The sequence below is a fragment of the Nannospalax galili genome, unplaced genomic scaffold, assembly GCF_000622305.1.
Source record: "Nannospalax galili isolate Female #2095 unplaced genomic scaffold, S.galili_v1.0 scaffold678, whole genome shotgun sequence".
Taxonomy (NCBI): Eukaryota; Metazoa; Chordata; class Mammalia; order Rodentia; family Spalacidae; genus Nannospalax; species Nannospalax galili.
Genome location: NW_008341807.1, coordinates 1,578,227 through 1,594,913, shown reverse-complemented (window position 1 = coordinate 1,594,913; position 16,687 = coordinate 1,578,227). Strand labels below are relative to the sequence as shown.

The 16,687-nt window shown below is 37.4% G+C and overlaps 1 protein-coding gene and 1 long non-coding RNA gene across 2 annotated transcripts in view; one reads left to right on the top strand and one right to left on the bottom strand.

Annotated features, from left to right (window-relative positions):
- Positions 1–12,018, bottom strand: part of LOC103737492 — a 34,127-nt gene extending 22,109 nt beyond the window's left edge. Inside the window, exon 1 of the long non-coding RNA XR_607407.1 lies at positions 11,881–12,018. This is a non-coding gene — a long non-coding RNA (uncharacterized LOC103737492). The remainder of the gene's footprint in view (positions 1–11,880) is intronic.
- Positions 8,526–16,687, top strand: part of Celf2 (CUGBP Elav-like family member 2) — a 927,752-nt gene continuing 919,590 nt past the window's right edge. The window contains exon 1 of the mRNA XM_008837317.3: positions 8,526–8,907. The gene's annotated coding sequence lies outside the window, so the exon portion shown is untranslated. The remainder of the gene's footprint in view (positions 8,908–16,687) is intronic.

The following is a 16,687-nucleotide window of genomic DNA, read 5'->3' as shown; positions in this document are numbered from 1 at the left end:
TACATGATACATAAATGGATGACTGATGATATAGATGATAGAGAGATGGTAGATAGATACAAAGATATATACATAGATTGATAGATAGATAGATAGATAGATAGATAGATAGATAGATAGATAGATGGGAAGATAAATGATAGATATGTAAAATAATAATTAAGAAGTCTTGAACTTGAGAGGGAGTGGGGAGGAGATGGGAAATGATGTAAATACTCATGTATGAAATTCTCTAAAAACAATAAAATTTTAAGTTAAAAAATTAAATTGGTTCTCTATAACATGCAACATTTGCATCCTGTGTTAATATATTTCAAGAGCATTTATAAAACTTTCAGAAAGACTTTGTATATCTCTTGTTAATTTATTTTTCAAGACATCAAAGTTTATTCCTACTTGATAAAAGCTTTTGTTTTCTGGTAAATTTCACAGTTACTTCTGAGTTATAAGAATATTCTTGACTTTCACATATCTTTTTTGTATGAGCAAATTAGTTTCCTCTTAGTCATAACTTCTTATAGTCTCTTAAATATTCTACATAAATAAATATATCATCTGAAAATACAAAAGACAATTTGTGGAGTTTCACTTTCTATACAAACTCTACAGTGCTTAAATTTCTTCATGTCTGCAAGAAATGTTGAATAACAAGGATAATCAAGACCACTCATCATATTTCTGACTACCGTGGGAATGCTTCTGAGTTTCAATGTCAAATTATGTTGATCATAAACTTTAGGCAAAAGTCCTTCACTATGTTCACTATGTTAAAGGAGTTTTAATCTATTAATATTTATTAAGAAATTATTTTTACCTAAGAATTAGTTTGAAATTTGTTTAGATTGCTCTCATCTAGACACGAGAGGAGTAACTGTTGATTCATAAGAACAAAGTTGCTCACTCTTTCATCCCTTCTGATGTGACTGTCCATTCGCATTTCTTGGGGTCCTTTGGTCAGTTTCTTCCCTCCCTTGAAGATGCTTCACAGATGTCACTTTGGTTTGCCAGCATCCACATGCTGTCCACTTGACTCAGCTGAGAATTTTCGTTGCATGCACCCATCAGGTTGTACTTTCCACACCTTGACACTCACTGTTCACTATTGCAGATGCCGTTAGCTCCTCTTTGACCTGTGAGTGTGAGAACAAACACTGAGTCCCAGCTCTCCCTGCTATGACAAGGACAGTGTCTTGAGCCACGTGGATGTATAATACTGACTTCTGATAGCTTAATTGCTTGCTATACTTGCTCTTTGGTTTCAAGGATAAGGTAGAGAATTTAAGGCTTTTTTCAGAGTGGGATTGTAAGTCTAAGCTCTAATTTAGGAAGTTGGGCCCGCTATGTGTAAAAGCATAAATGTTTATGTTGAGAGAGTTATTGAACGCACTCTTCCAGTACCTCTCTGTGGGCACCTGTAAAATTCCTCTCTAATAAAGAGTTGTGCTTCTCGCACCCAAGTAGCTTGCCTTCATCCCATAGACAGCGTGACACATGTAGCTGGCCATGTTTTCTACTCTTCTCTGCTTGGAAAACTGAGAAACACTGACTCCTATTTGTATTAGAGCTTCATACAACATTGTAGGATCTGTTCATTGATTTCTTTGTTTGCTTTTCCTTTGTGTCCTCATTTCTGTCTTTTCTGTAAAATATCAAATTTCATTTTATACTTTTTGGTTATACACACTTATAAAGTACTCTAAGTCTTTTCAACTAAGCAAGGCAAACTATTTCTGGGTTGATTTGTTATGGAAATAATCCTGACCACTGCAATCTGCTTTAAAAGCTGCTGGTGGATTAACCATCCAACTGTGCCCAAATATATGCTGTTCTCTTTTTCCCTGTACTTGAGTGACTCTATGTTGCTCTGGGGTAAAATGCAGACTTCTTAGGCATCCTGTGTGGCCCCTCATGGTATCTTTTCTTGGTTTGAGGCTAGCGTGTTCATCAACTGAATCATGTCTGCATTTTACCTGAATCGTTAGTAAAAATAATTCCTGTAATAGTATAGTGACTTACCTTTCTGCCAAAATGGCAAGAGTCATATGGTCTATTTAGTTTTTTTTTTTTGTCTTATAGTGATATGTACCGAAAAAAATGGAATGCTAGAAACCATATGTCATTTTATAAACAGCAGAGACAGAACAAGGGAAGGCTTAAAGATAGAATTATTGATTATGCAACTTTTGTCTAAACAAACAATCAGCAGCCAGGTGGTACACATGTCCCAGCACTCAGGTGACAAAGGCTGGTGGATCTCTGTGAGACTGAGGCCAGCCTGGTCTATATAGTGAGTTCCAGGTCAGCTGTGGCGACAAGAAGAACCTGTCTGAAAAAGACCAAAGCATAACAAATGACAAATAAATAAACAGGTAATCAAATCATCTATGTCCTATGAACAAAGTGTTATATAAATTAATAACTAGATGACAAAGATAACATAGACTCAAGAGAAACTACCAGAAATCCCCCATTGTTTGAAGCAGCTTTAAATTAAAATGGCAAAGTCAAACAGTATTTCCAGGATCCAGGATTCGAATATAATCATCCCACCCATTGTTACGTCTGATTTTTTTTTATCAGTTTTAAAAGAGAATTGCAGTAGTCCCTCTGATCCATGGGACATGGGGGTTTAACGGCCCCTAGTGGATGCAAGAAACCATCCAGAGGTATTGAACCTCTAGTATATGTGAGGTATTGAACCATATGTATATTGTGTGTGTACGTGTGTGTGTGTGTAATGACTTTTCCTATGTGCACATTCTTAGCATAAAGTCTGGTTTATAAATGAGGCACAGAAAATGGTTAATAATAAATAGTAATAAGAGAGAACAGTTATAATGATGACTATAATAAAGCTATTTTAACCATATGAATTGTTAATTTCTACAAATTTCCACTTAATATTTTCAGATCACTATTGATTCTTGGTTACTGAAACCCATAAAAGCCAAACTATGCATAAGGGGAGACTACCATATGTCAGGTCTGGTAAATATGGAAAATCAAGGTTTAGGAAAAGTAACTCTGCCCTAAAAAATACTCTCTTAGCAACAGCTCGAAAAGAAATTCTGAGTTTTGGAGTGAAGTGTTATATTTCTTTCCTGAAGTACCAAACTAGCAGGTCATTATACTCAGCCTTCCTAACAATGTCAGAAAGCTGTGTTGACGAGCTTTTTGCCTAGCTGATGGAGGCCTAGGCTTCCTTTTAAATCAGTTGGTAAATTCTACTTTGCCAAAACTCATAAGCAACAACTAAACTAAGGTGCTGACCGAACTGCTCCTTCAGACCAGTATTGATGGCTGTGCAGTGCTGTATGTGACAATGTCACAAATGTGTACATGCATACATAGCTTCTTTCAGAGATGTTCAAGGCGTGTTGGAGCACATTTCATGTCCATTTAATTTAGTTACCCAAAAAAATTTCTGTCACAAAATGGACAATAAACTCTTCTCCTTTAAATCATATGCATACGGATAATCCCTCATCTACTGGACACCACAAATTGGCAAGAGAGGGCTGGAGAGATGGCTCAGCAGTTAAGAACACTGGTTGTTCTTGTAGAAGACCCGGGTTCGAATCCCAGCACCCACATGGCAGGTAACAACTGTCATAACTCCAGTTCCAGGGGATCCGATGGCCTCTTCTGTCCTCCGCAGGCATTGCACTTACCTTCATGCAGACAATATGCATACACGTAAAATAAAAATAATAAAGAAAATATTTTAAAAATTGGCAAGAGATAGCTATATATTATTTGGATGTTCACTTCTGCTCTGTGTGAAACTCTGCTTCTTGCCAGTATTCTGTGTGCAATTCTACCAGCAAGCTTTTGCACATAATAGAGATTTCGGCAAAACTTTCTAGCTCAGGCTTCCTCTGATTATCTTCCTGTTATTGTACAGTATTCTCTCCTTGTGTCTTGTATATCTAAATAGTAATAAAATGCTATGACAGCCCCTGTACCACACATACCCAGTGCCAGGATTTCAAGAACACGAAGCTTCCCCATTTGGCCCATGGTCACACTGACTAACTTTTATGTCAGAATTGGATTTTATCTAAAGGAACAGCTCCCTTTCAGTTTTCTTTCCCCTCTCTGAGAATATGGCACCAAGGTAGAAATGGCCTACAGAAGTTTTTATGAGCTTTAGTGTCTCTGTCCAATTCTAGGCCAAATATCAGTTTCCTTTTTGATTTCTTCATAACCTAAATGAATCAGAGTAAAATTATCCAAAATTTGGTTTCTATGTAGTCTCAAACAGCTGCTTATTAAGGGGGCTGGATAGATGGCTCAGAACACTGGTTAAGAAAACTGGTTGTTCTTGCAGAAGACCTGGGTTTGAATCCCAGCATCCATATGGCAGCTAACAATTGTTATGTAACTCCAGTTCCAGGGGCTCCAACAGCCTCTTCTGTCCTGCACGAGCATTGCACAACACGGGTGCACTTACTTACCTACAGGCAATACACAAATACATATAAAATAAAAATAATAAATAAATATTTTTTATTTAATATTTAATATTTAATATTTTTAACTCCTTGTTAAATCATCTTAGAAATCAGGAAATTTGGGTTTATATGTGTCTGTGTGTCCAAAAACCAAATTTATTTTGCGTAAACTTAAAACTATGAAGCCATGAAGATATGTTTTTAAAAAAAAAAAACAGTACAAATCATAGACTATTATTCAAGATTGAGATAAGTATTCTGAGTTATATGGTTTATAGGAGTTAATTGTGATAGCTTAAAAGTGTAAGAATAGTGAATAATTTCTGCGTTCTAATAAAGGAAAAAGTTATTATACATTGATGGTTATTATTATGAAGAGACCAAGATCACCATATGTCATGTGTTAGACAGTATTCTGCGGCCCAAAAGGCCAAATAATAAAATCACACTGAAGAAAACATTAGTTCTCATTTCCCACCTGATGCTGTTTCTTTGTGCATTAGAATTAAAAGCGACATTTCACTTATTCAAAGAATTTTTTTTTTTTTTTGACGAGTGTCACTATATAGCCCTGGCTTGTCTGGATATCATTATGGAGGCCAGGCTGGCCTTGAACTCATATACCTCCTTCTTGGGACTACAGACATGCATTATCATACCAAGATTCAAAGAATCCTCTTTAAAATAAACCCACGCCAGGTGTGGTGGCACACACTTGCAATCTCAGCACTTGGAAGGCAAAGGTGGGGGAATCAGGAGTTAAGGCCATATTTGACTATATATTGAGTTTAAGGCCAGCCTGGCCTACATTACACTCCATCTCTTAAAACCAAACAATAAATAAAATATATTTCCAAAGTAGATGTGGTAGTACATCTCTACAGTCCAAGCACTTGAGAAGTTCAAGTAGGACTATTAACAGTTTCATGCTAGCCTGGGCTACACAGTGAGATCCTTTCTCAAAGATCCAAAAATAAGAATCAAAAACATTTTCAATAAACTTGTATCTTTAAACATATTACCATGCTTGAAAGCCACATTAATGTGTATCTCTACACATAATTTCCCAATTCAATAGAGATTATTTATTTTTGCAGCAGATAGATTTTCACCATGGCTTATGAATGCAACGTAGCTCTTGATTCCTGCCCCTACTTCTAAAGTAGCAGGATAAACATATGCTAGAATACGTTGTAAAATTCTCCTAAAACCTAGGTGACCTTATTTAAGCAAAAATGTTCCTTCTTTAAAGTTCAAAGTCAGGGTGTTTTTTAAGATTCAGGCAACTGAACTTGATAATATTGCTCACTGTAAAAACTGTTGTGTCTTCATTTAAAACAAGACCATTCAGGGTCTAAAGCAATATGTGCTACTATACATAGGCTACACACACATACCATATATATATATATATATACATATATATGTGTATGTATATATATGCATATATATATATACTAGCATGTTCTAAGTGTATGATTCACAGTTACACAAAGTAGTTAATATTGGTGTAGTAAGCATAAATACTTACAAAACACCAATTTATAATCCTTGCTCATTTGATTTTTCGTGTGTGTGTGTGTGTGTGTGTGTGTGTGTGTGTGTGCTTTCTGGAAATGGTTCTTCTAAAAGAAGCGATTGAAGGAAAACCACTTGAAATTATGGAATGCTTCAAGGAAATAAAAATCTTTCTTCAATTAACTCTTTGAAAAATATAAACCTAACAGTTTCCAAGCCAGGGCTTGGCTTGGTTTTATTGCACTTTATGCTGTGGCAAAGTACCGTCATTAGCATGCTAGTGTAATTCACTACTGTCTCACCCCAGCTGATTGTCTAACTACCTGAGAGGGTAGCATGGTTTCCTGTACATTGAATCAGCCTGGTTTTTCTCTGTTATAACTGTTGGTAGGCATTGAGAGAAGGTATTCATTTGGAACAGTAACAGAATCAATATAATCATGAGAGAGGTAAAAATGCAGAGAGTATCGTGGGTCTGCTCCCTACTACCTCAGCCCTTTCCATTCTCAGCTCCTGGTTTTTGCAATAGAACCTCAATGACAGAACAAATACCTTTAGCTAACATTTTACCAGTTTGAAAAGCTGAATCATGTATATTTAGTTTATAGTGTCACTAATTTCTCTTTGGAAAAGTGCAGTGTATAAAACATCCCATTCTGGACTTGAAGGGATTTTAGAATAAATGATGAAATATTGCAACCCATTTGAATGGCTGATGGTAAAGATAAGAGGATAAAAATTGGGGCTGGAGAGATGGCTCAACAGTTAAGAACACTTCCTGTTCTTCCAGGGGAACTGGTTTCGATTCCTAGCATCTATATGGCAGCTAACAACTGTCTGTAACTCCAGTTCCAGGGGATTCAAGACCCTCCTCTGGCCTCTGTTTGGGTGTTGCATAAAATGGATGCACCTACCTACATGCAGGCAGTATACTCATATACATAAAATAAAAATAACAAAATTTAAAAGATAAAAATTTAAATGTAAAAATTATTAGATTAAATATTTTCTCATCAATCATCAATTTCCTTTCTTTCTTTTGTCTTTTTGAGACTGTCTTCCCATAATCATATCTGGCCTGGAACTTGCTATGTACACCAGGCTGGACTTGATCTCACAGAGCTCCACCTGCTTCTGCCTCCCCAGTGCTGGTATTAAAGGCTGCACCACCACGCTTGGCATAAAATATAATTTCCTTCTGTGTCTTCAGCAAAGAAACATATCATTACATCTTTGTGTAAACCTGTCTCTGTGTGCACGTGCACACCAGTGTACGCATGAGTATGCATGTTCATGTGTACAGTGCAGATGCAATGTGTTTGTATGCTTGTGGAGCCGTAAAACAACCTAGAGTGTCATTCTTTAGGCACAGTCCTCCCCTGTGCCTGCCCCCTCCACACACACACACACACACACACACACACACACACACACTTTTTTGAGACTGAGTCTCTCACTGGCCTAGAACTTCCTAAGTGGACTAAGCTGGCTGACCATTGAACCTCAGGAATCCTCTTTCTCAGCCTCTCTAGTACTGAGCCTTTCAGCCTGTGCCACCATGCCCGGTTTATGATCTATTTACATGAGTGCTGGAGATAGAACTCAGGTCCTCATGTTTACAATACAAACACTTTACTAACTGAGCCGTCTCCTGAGCCCTGATTACATCTTTTACCACTTAACTACTATGTGGCAGGACAGAGATCATCATGGTACTTTTATGTTGGGATAAACAGCTTTACTCTTTCATAGGAGAACCAGCACTATATTCAATTATAAAAGGAAAGACTGCGATGAAGACGAAGCTACAAGTGAGCCTGACCACATGCAGGCTTTTGAGGGCTTCAATTTTACAGTAGTCCTTAACTCTCTGCTCCGAGCAGAGTAAAAACAGGGAGCCTGTGGCAAAGTCTATGCAGTAAGACACATATTCATGGGAGGATATGTTTTATTATTTCTGTGCTACAAACCAGAAATCTTCTGCATGTTAAGTGTCAGATTTTGCTGTTGTTAAAGTTCAAACATTTCCATATTGTAGGTTAAAATTTCAGTATACATCAGGTTTATCTCTGTAACCATTAGTCATTTTCCCAATTCATAAATATTAAAGTAAATATTTTTAAATGTGGTTGTGGAGACTTCATGTTTCATCCTTCTTAGACGTTCTGATGCTTATAGATATTTGTTCCTAGTCATTGCTTCACTTGAATTATTCTCAACATTATAAGCTCAATAAAGAAAAAAAAATGTCCAAAAGTCCAAAGAGAAGTAAAAGCCTTGAAACTTTGGTATTTCAAGCCCTGCATTCCTTGACATGTCCATGCTTATGAGGCGGTCCACAGAAAAGGCAGGGAGAGGGTTTTGGAGCCCAGAAAGGACACTAAGGGAAGCAATAGACAGTATCAAATGACTAATGGTAGTAAATATCTAACTACAACAGTTGTTATAAAAATGAAATTAAAAAATAACCCAAACTGTGAGCAAACCCCCAACTATGGTGTGATCAGCTTCTATGGCAAGAGACGACATACAAAGTACTAAAAAGAAACTGGCGAACACCGTTCCAAGGATGATGCTTAGTTGACAGGACAAGGGAGACCCAAACAGCAGACTGAATGGTCCCAGCATGCTTGCTGCCTTTTTGAATTTGCACAGTGGCCGTCAGTCCCAGCCTTGCAGGTAATGGAACCCAGCGGGAAGAAGGGGCGGGACCCAGCCTTGCAGCCTGAACTGAGAGCAAATTTAAATTACTGAGCTTTTTTTTTTTTTTCCTTTTTTATTTTTCTTCTCTGCGACAAACTGAAAAGATTCCAGCACGCTAATTTAACCACCCTGCTTCTTCTTTGCGCCCCCCGTCTCCCTGCTTCCAGGATAATTAAAAGAGAAACCTGTAAAAGCTACATTCCCGTGAGCGAGTTGGTGCTGCAACGTGCTGGTAAGAAAATGAATTTAATTTTTTAATCTTTTTTTTTCTTTTTTTGGCTTTTCTTTTTTTAAAAAAAAGCTGAAGTCTTTGTCTCTCTAATGCTGTCATAAGCGTGGCTTCCCTGCCGTGAGGGGTTAGCCTGTAATGAAAAGGTATAATTGCCTGATAGATGACCTTCGCGTCATACTTATAACGAGTAATAACCGCATCCCTATCTACCCTGATGATGCTACTCTCTGCAAATTGACTATTCGCCCAGTCGCAACAGGGCGAAGATTGTTGCCTTGTGACAATGAGTTGTTGGTTGTTCGTGTTAGAGTTTCAATGTCCGATCTGAAAGAATTCTTGACTTTCTCCAAGTTACTGCCTGAAAGGGGCTATTATTTGTTCTAATAAGACCCTTACCGATCATAACTGTTTTGGTGTTTGCTTCTTAAACAGGAAGTACAAAGATGAAACTTCTTTTTTTTTAAGGAACAGTGTAATTATCACAGACTTCTCTAGTCCAGATAATGACAGACTAAAGCAAGTGCTGGGCACAGTTCTCTTAATCCCTTTTATCTGTAACAACTCAGGAGTTCAATAGACAGTCACCCGAGGAGGAAAACCTGTATCATTTGGAGACCTTGAACTTGAGATGCCAACTTGATTCATTAAAAAGATAAATTTTAATTCAGCCCAATTAAATTCAACAAGTATTTCTATACAGCCTGGAACTGCTATGGAGAACAGCTGTACTTGCTACACAGTAGTGAGGGAGAAACGGAAGATACACAAGCTACACGGTGTCAATTTTCAGGGACTGGCTTTTCTCACTACCTTTAGAACTGACTGTTTACACGATTCCTAAAGGTCTCGAGGATAGCTCTCCTATGACCAAAGGCACTTCTTATTTGGTGCGTGTAAATTTTGCTTATGTTAGTTTGTAGGTATTTCTTACATATTTAGATTATAGTTGAACATTATAAGGACGTATATCAGTATTGTTATTGTATACCAGTATGCCATTAAAAATACATATCTAAGAGGCAAACTTTGTTCTTTCCCAGATTTGAGTGTCAGAAGCCCGTAAGACATATGGAAAGGTTTAGACTTCTATGAGTCTGGCTTGGATTTGGGTCTAGAAACTTAAAAATAAGGATCTTCCTTTCTATAAGTTTGTTCTAAGAGCTCATACAAAGCATCAACAAATAAAATTTACTATTCGCCGTTGTTCTTTATGAATTCTGTCAGCTTTTACTTAATTTTCAATTTAGGGGTCTTTCAAAACAAAGACAAGCAAAGCTATCACAGGAGGTATTCAGAATCAGCAGTTAGTTAGCAAATATTCATCAAAGCCTTTGCTAGAAAAACACTCTCCTGTGGATAGTTGAAGGCTGTATACCTTGCTTCTCATAGAGAATGGGCATTACATACACTAGTCTCTGTAGCTGTACTAATTGTGTCATTCCTACGTTTAGCAGCTCTGAACCTTGATGCGCTTTGGTCTTCACCAATGCCCCCAGATCACTTGAAATGTCTAAAAAGACCTCAGAACATTAGAAAACGTCAATTGTTAAAGTAATTTCTGCTCTGTACAACAAGAGAAAATGATGTGGATTTAGTGTTTCATTTTAAAATCTGTTCTTATCCACCAGTAACTGTCTATTAGCTGCATTTCAGTTATAATTGGAATAAATTGTTGCCCAGTAACAAGCCACTAACTCCAGTCACTGACTCTGTGTAAAGTCGCTATGGAGTTAGTTGCTTGTGTTTCGTAATTTTGAAAAAAAAAAATCCATTTCATTATAGTTTTACTATTCTCTTTAAATTCTCAAATTTTCACATTAATTGAAAAAGTCCATATGCAAAATAAAGGTCAGTAGATCTTTCCAAAGTTCTATTTCTGGCACGAAATAAGAATAGGAGAGGGTGAGCCCAACCTCTCCAACTTCCCGTGTTAACAAGATTCGGAGCTAGCAACACATTCTGTGTGAAGACTGCTATCATCTCGTACAGAACATATTATAAAATTAGGGGTTTCACTGTGGGATTCTGTCATCGAACTAGTAATCAGTCCATAATTCTATATATCCCTGCAATGAAAATGATGCTTTCTCCAATAAGAAATGTTGATAACACTGAAATCATTTATCTTACCCATTTTTTCCAATAGATAAAAAGCCAGCAATAGCCCCAAGTCCTGGTCCTTAAGCAGACATGATGTCAGGGTGTCTGTCTTGCTGAAGTGCTGTGACATGACAATTTCCAAAGTGAAATTCTCCCTCCATAATTTTCATCTACCATTAGCTTTTGAAGTGTGTGGAAATAGTTTTATAATTGCACAGGTGTTGAAATAGAAAATATTTGATGAAGAGAATACACGTGGTTACATGGACATGGACATGCAGAGGAAATTATCAATGATGCCAGAGTAAAAATATAAGGGCAGCAAGAAAATGTAATAATTGTTTGCTAGAAATATGATATTTGCTTGATTCATTGTTCAGTATGGACTGAGCATCAGCCATACAACAAGCAATATGTTAGAGCCGCGGTAATGGAAAATGAAAAAACTATACCCCAGTCATCAAGAGAATTACAATGTACTAGTTCACCTGGTATGCTAGTAAAGTCGTTTGATTCACTGGCCTGTGAGGAACTTAACATTAGGCTCCTGTGATAAGAAAATGAGTATTCTTCTTACCTCACTTTCCATATTTTTTGGGTTGCTTTTCTACATCTACGTTTTAAATTTTTATATATTTTTAAAAATATTGCTGATACAAGTTGTCTTTTTACCTGGGTTTTTAAGTACAATAGAAAAGAAGGAAGAAACACTGAACTAGATGCAGGGATCTAGCAAGCCTCCTCTCTCTTCTGCACATTCATCGCATTGTTTAGTTCTGATACACTGTCTCCTCATCTTTAGAACAAAAGGAATGACCCTATCCAAACAGTATAATTGTTTTACTTCATCCCAAATGAAGGTAGTTAACTTACCAGAAGAGAGAGGCAGTTACAGTAGTCATTGCATGCCAATGGTTTTAACAAAGGAGAATTATCAAGAAATAAAAGACAGTCCTGTCCTCCACATTTGCACTGAGTTGATGCAGGCTCATGCTTCTCTCTGAATTTCATTTTCTTCCCTCCCATCATTGATATTGGGATGCCCACAGGACCACAGAGAAACACTGTGACAGAACAGTGAGTGCAAACAAAGCATGCAGCTCTGGAATCTTTTGGGATCCTTTTATGTAATCCAAGAAAAAGTAAAAAGTGGCTCCTCCTTAAATAGCATCATATAATCTTACATTTCTTTTTTATGTACCTTATTTATTTATTTTTATTTTATGTGTATGAATGTTACGCCTACATGTGTGTAAGCGCACCTGTGTCATGCAATACCTGCAGAGGCCAGAAGATGTTGGATTCCCCTGGAACTGGAGTTACAGATGCTTGTTAGCCACCATATGTGTGCTGGGAATTGAACCCAGGTCCTCTGTAAGAGAAATCAGTGCTCTTAACTACTGAGTCATATCTCCATCCCCCATGTACTTTGCAAAGGAGTACTTGGACAGTTAGATAAGATCTCATTGATGTGTGCAGCCATAAAACTATCATAGCAATCAAGAAGCAGAAACTTCTGTTTGGACAGACGTTTCCTGAGGTCTCTGTGCAGCCACTCTTCCCTCCATCACTAGCCTTGGCTTGCTTTCACCAGAGTGATGTACATTCTACAAAATAGTAGACAAAGGGAACCATGCAGTCCATGCTCTTCCGGGGCCAATTTCTTTGACTTGGCACGAGGCCTTCTAGACTCACACATGGTTGCACTCATTGGTGTAAAACAGCATTCCTGTGTGTGTGTAAGCCACACATTTCTTCAATCATTCACCTGTCAGTGGGTATTTCGGTAGTTTCCACACAGAAACTATTAAGAGGTAAACTATAAACCTTCATGTTCAAGTCTTTATGTGGATTAGGGTGCCCATGTCTCTCAGGGAAAAACCTACCAATGAAACTTTTAGGTCAGATGGTAAATGTATATTTACTATGTAAAGGAGAAAACAAGCAATTTTCCAAAGCAGCTGTAAAGGTCTTATGCTTCCATTAGCAGTGTGAGAGAGTTCCAAGTGTCCAGAATCTTTACCAACAGTTGTTGTTGTCAGTCTTTTTAATTCTAGCCTTTCAATAGCAGCATCTCAAAGTGACTCTGGTCAACATTCCCCTGCGAACTAGTACCGCTGTTTCTTCGTGTGAGCTCACTGGTTCATTAGAGAGTGTCTACTCAAATCTTCTTGACTTCAGGTTTTTAAAACCATATTCTTCCCATTCACTTAATATTATGTTCTCAGAGTTCTTTTTATATTCTAGAAACCTCTTCTCAGATAGCCTCACTCAAAATACTTTTTCCCAGTATATAATTTTTCCTGTGTTTATTTTAATGGTATATTTCAAGTAGAATTTTATTTCAAGTGTAATTGAGATTAATCCAAATTACAAATATTTCAAAATGGCAACATATATATTTTGTGAGACAGGGTGTCATGTTGCCCAGGCTGGGTCGAAGCTCACTATGTGCAGTTTAGGGTGACCTTGAACTTCTGAGCCTCCTGCTCTTACACCCTAGATTATAAGTGTGTCCAACATACATTTTATGACTCTTACCTTTTTACTTTGTTTGCTTAAAGACAACAAAGAATTTTTCTCCTCATTTCTTATTTGTAAGGTCTATTTCAGCTTTGTCTTTATATTATGTGTTTTGAGTTAGTTTATTTAGGATCATTTTTTCCTCATGTGAATAGTTAACAGCTCCAGCACCCTCAGTAGTAAGCATATAAAAATATTTTTCCCCAGTTCAATTACCTTAGGTCATTTGTCAGACATAAATTGATGATAGTATATATGTTGATCATTTTCAAGAATCTTTCTATCTGGTACTGTCTATTCCTTCACTAATCGCACACTGGACTAGTTACCCTAGCTTTACAGTAAAATTTAAGAACAGACAGTGTAAGTTCTCCAAGGGTGTCTTTCTTTTTAAAAAGTTGTTTTGGTTATTGTACATTGCTCTTATTTCCATATAAATTTCAAAATTAGCTTGTAAATTTTTACCCTAATAAAAACCCTACTGAAACTCTTACAGAATTATATGGAATCTTAGTTCAGGTTGTAGAACTGACACTTTAACTACATTAAGTCTTCCATCCTTAAACAGTTGCTTAGTTGTATTCCATTTATTTCATTGTTCTTTACTTTCTTTCAAGCAATGGACTAAACCAATTTTGTTAAATTTACCCCTAAACATAAAATGGATCTGGATGTTGTTTAAGCACAATTGCATTTTTATTTATTTTCCAAAGGGTTTGTGTCTATTACATAAAACTATTGATTTTTGTATAATAACTTCTTATATGCTGACCTTGATAAATCCACTCATTAGTTCTGTGAGAAGGTTCCAAAAGATATTTCTTAGGGCTTTCTAACTATAACATCATCCCTCGTCCTTTCTAATGTTTGTCTTAACTAGCGGGAATATCCAGAAATTGCAGCAATATATTAACTAGAAATTATGAAAGTGAACAACGCTGATTTATTACAATCATAAGGAAAAGGCACTTAATCTCTTTGCACAGAGTCGTAGCGGCTCTGGGGCATATTCTGCATCAGGAAGAGGAAGAGTTTCTGCAGCCTCATTTGCTAAAGAGGGTTTCCAATGAAAGATACTGCCCGTTTTTGTACTGATAGCTGATTTGCCAATGTTCTATGAAGGGTTTTTGTGTCTCCATTTATGAGGGAAGCTACTTGGTATCTTTCTTCAAATGTTTTGGGCATGGTCACAGGCTAATAATAGTCTCATAAGATAGATTGGGAAGTGTTCATTCCTTCCTCGTCTATTTCATCAACCACTTTACATCAGATTTGTGTTCCTTTCTTTCCCTAAATACTTGATGGAATTTTCCAGTAAGTGCTGTGGTTCTCTAGGGAAGATTTGAATACAAGCTCAGGTTCATCTCCTGGTATCTTTGGTTATTTATGCTGTTTTGAGAATCTGTATGTGTTTCTTGCATTCTCACAACACTGCTACAGAATGTTAATCATACAACCATTCTCCACCTTATTTTTAGAGACAGGGTCTCTCACTGAACCTGGAACTCACAAGTTCAGCTAGACTAGTTGACCAGAGAGCTCCAGGGATCTGGTCTCTGCTTCCCTGGCACTGGGATTACAGGCATGGCCACCATGCCCAGCTTTTTATGTGGTTCTAGTGATCCCAACTCGGGCCCTCACGCTCCAGTAGCCAGAAATTTACTGACTGGGCCATCTTTTATGTTAATCAAACTTTTTAAAAAATTATATTTACTTCCTTTATTTGTTATCTTGCGTCGTTTTTCTGTGATTGCTTTAGGGATTACAATATACATTTAAGGTTTTTAAGATTAATCTAATTTATTCATCATCAATGATATTAATTCACCAGTATACTTCCAGTTCTCAAGAAAAAAAAATTCTGCTTAAAGCTCATTAACTTTCTTGAAGCTAAATTTTAATATTTTCTACCAAATCTAGGGAGAAATTAGGCTACTTTTTAAATTTTGTGATCATTTCTATCTTTCCTTTCCTTTGGAAACTTTAGCTGCAAATCTTAAAACTTGGCTGACATTCTCCCACAGACTGATAGGCATCATCATTTTCTTTCAATGCATCCCCTCTCTGTCTTCCAAACTGTGTAATTTGTATTAATGTATTTTAATATTATGCTTTACCATTTCCAATCTCTTCATGAGCCCAGCCCATGAAATTTTAATTTTGTGGATTTGGGGGGGCGGGCTTGTTTTTGGTTTTGTGTTTTGTATTGTTTTCTGGACAAGGTCTCCCTGCAGCCCCAGATTGCCTCTGACTCTCTATGTAGACCAGGATAGCGTCAGTCTCACAGACATCCACCTTTCTCTGCCTCCTGAGTGTTGGGTTTAAAGGCATGCACCACCATGTCAGGCTGAAGTTTTAGTTTATTGAAGATCTTAGCTCTATTTCTTCCTCTACAGATGTTTATTCCCCAAGATTCCCATAAGCTTTCAACTATGACATTATACTTTCTTTAATTCTGTGAACTTATTTTTGGTTGCTGCTACACACATTTTTATGCACAAAATCTAGCAGCTGGGGCTGCTGGGAGTCGGTTTCTGTTTGCTAACTTTGCTCCTGCTTGTGAGTCACCCTTTCCTCTCTGCCCTAGTTAGCTTCAGCTGCCAATTTGACACAGCCTGAAAAAAATGAGGGAGTCTCGAATGGGGGATTTCCCAGATCAGATTGGCCTGTGGCCATGTCTGTGAGGAATTGTCTTGATTGGTGATTGATATGGGAGGGCACTGCCTACTGTGTGTGGTGCCTTCCCAGTGCAGATGGTCCTGGGCTGTATTAGAAAGGTTGTAGAGAATAGAAGCCAGTAAGTGGTATTCCCTTTTGGTTTCTATCCGAGGTTCTTGCCTTGGGTTCCTGCCTTGACTTGCCTCAATGAGGGACTGTGACCTGGAAGTATAAAATAAACCCTTTCCTCCCCCTTTTTTTTTTTTATTTGGTCATGGTGCTTATTATAGCAACAGAAAGCAAACTAGAAGACAGTTTTGATGCATGTCTAGTAATTTGGGTTGTGAGATCGTTACTGAAGGCTGTCTGTTGCTGTCCAGTGGATCTTGTACTGTTTAGAGAGCCCTCGCCTTTACTCCACTATTGAACTAATCTGCCTGGACGACTGATGTATATATCTTCTTGTGTGAAGCAGTCAGTTTCCACTTAGTTGTTGGAC